Genomic DNA, 1,767 nt, shown 5'->3' with positions numbered 1-1,767 from the left:
TGATGGAGTTGTTGATGCACGGTGGTGATTCTCTCCTGAAACGGTTCCTTTCTGTTTCAGCTGTTTGTGACTCTGAATCTGGAGTCCTGGAGCCTCAGACGGGGCTTTTCTATCTGATCAATTTCTTCGGACGGACTTTTCCTTTAACGCCACTGTATTTATAAGGGGGGGGGGGGTTATGTGTTCAGGTTTGTTTTCCTTTTTCTCCTGCAGGGTTTGGCCCACGTGTCAAAAAATGATATTCTGGTCTCATCTGACAGGAATAACAGTTTCTCCACCAGCGGTGCTCCCTGCACAGCTGGTGGGAAGTTTCTCTCCATCATTTTAAGGCCAGATGTTCTGATCCATCTGATCTGTGGACATTTAGTCTCCCAGAGTATCTCTGAGCATCTTTGCTGTATTTCTCTCCCTGCCTGCTAGTTCTTTTTGGAAGGTTTTTAGTTGGTTTGATTTTCTAAACGATAGATTAAACGATTAAAAATGTTTCTATCTTGAACATGATTTTCAGATATGAACTTATTTTAAACTTTTTTAAACTTCACCCCATCTAGAAAAACCTTTAAAACTGTCAGAAAAGCAGCTGTATTTAGATGAATAAGGTAAAATATCAAAACAACAGAGTAAACTTGATTTTATAAAGGAGTATCACTTTATCATTTCATTTTATATGTAAAGCATTTTATTTAAAATAAAACTTTACTAGATAAGAACCTAGATTATAACATGAAGAGGTTTAAATGCCCCATTTCTTCTAGGGATGCAGCTAATTATTATTTTGCTAATCGATTAACGTCTCGTTTAATTAATAATCAGATTGCCAAAGGTTCCGCTGAAAATAATGGTTAGCTGCAAAAAGATTTTTTACAAAATTAAAGCAGGTAAAACTAAAACTTTAGAGAGCACATTGACAGAAGGAAACATCTTTTTATCTTAAATGCAAAATGTTTATATGTTTTTTAAGAATCTCTGAATAATTGCTGCTCTATCGGGTCGCTCTGTCAGCTACAGGCAGGTTTTACATTCTCTATACTCCAGTTAATGATTGATCACTAATTTAGTTGAGGATTATTTCAATAATCGATTAATCTGATTAATAGTTTCATCATTTCTATGAACCTAAATTCTGCTCCATCCTGAGTGAGACTGGAGGAGCGCGTCTCAGGTGTGGATCTACTGGCATTCATGGCTTAATGGCGCCTTCCCTGCAGCTACACTATAGAAACTAGTTAACTAGATTAAGGCTGAGATGAGCATGTTCTCAGCTGCAATCCTAATCCTAGATCTGCTGCACTTCATCTAATCACAGCTCCTAAGGCTTCCAGTCTTTGCCCTCATTAATGAGAAGCGTTTCCCTCGGACTCGCTCGCTCGCCACACATGGCCGGCGCTCGCCCATCGCCTCCTATCTGATCACATATATCTACGCAGCTGGCCGTGTGTCTCCTCCCGCTCAGCGCTCAGCCCCGCAGTGACTGGAGATCGCTCACTAGAACATTTCTGCTCACTATCAGATCAGATCACAGCCTCTACAGACTGAACCTGTTTCTCTGACCACTGTGGCCCAAGTTAACAAGACTGAGGCTGATTACAGCTGCAGACAGACGAGGCAGCTGCCCAAGTGAGCTGAACAGGTGAGCAGCCCAGGTGAGCAGCCCAGGTGAGCTGCCCAGGTGAGCTGAACAGGTGAGCTGCCCAGGTGAGCAGCCCAGGTAAGCAGCCCAGGTGAGCAGCCCAGGTGAGCAGCCCAGGTGAGCAGCCCAGGTGAGCA

General features: G+C 42.7%; 1 protein-coding gene across 2 annotated transcripts in view; it reads right to left on the bottom strand.

The window, feature by feature from the left end:
* The window catches only part of LOC107096159 (mitochondrial glutamate carrier 1-like), a 31,691-nt gene that overhangs the window by 2,188 nt on the left and 27,736 nt on the right, over window positions 1-1,767 (bottom strand). The gene's annotated exons all lie outside the window — the stretch shown is intronic.

Source organism: Cyprinodon variegatus, unplaced genomic scaffold, assembly GCF_000732505.1.
Source record: "Cyprinodon variegatus isolate N-32 unplaced genomic scaffold, C_variegatus-1.0 Scaffold602, whole genome shotgun sequence".
Taxonomy (NCBI): Eukaryota; Metazoa; Chordata; class Actinopteri; order Cyprinodontiformes; family Cyprinodontidae; genus Cyprinodon; species Cyprinodon variegatus.
The sequence above is the reverse complement of the archived record's forward strand: the minus strand, read 5'-3'. Positions and strand labels throughout refer to the sequence as shown.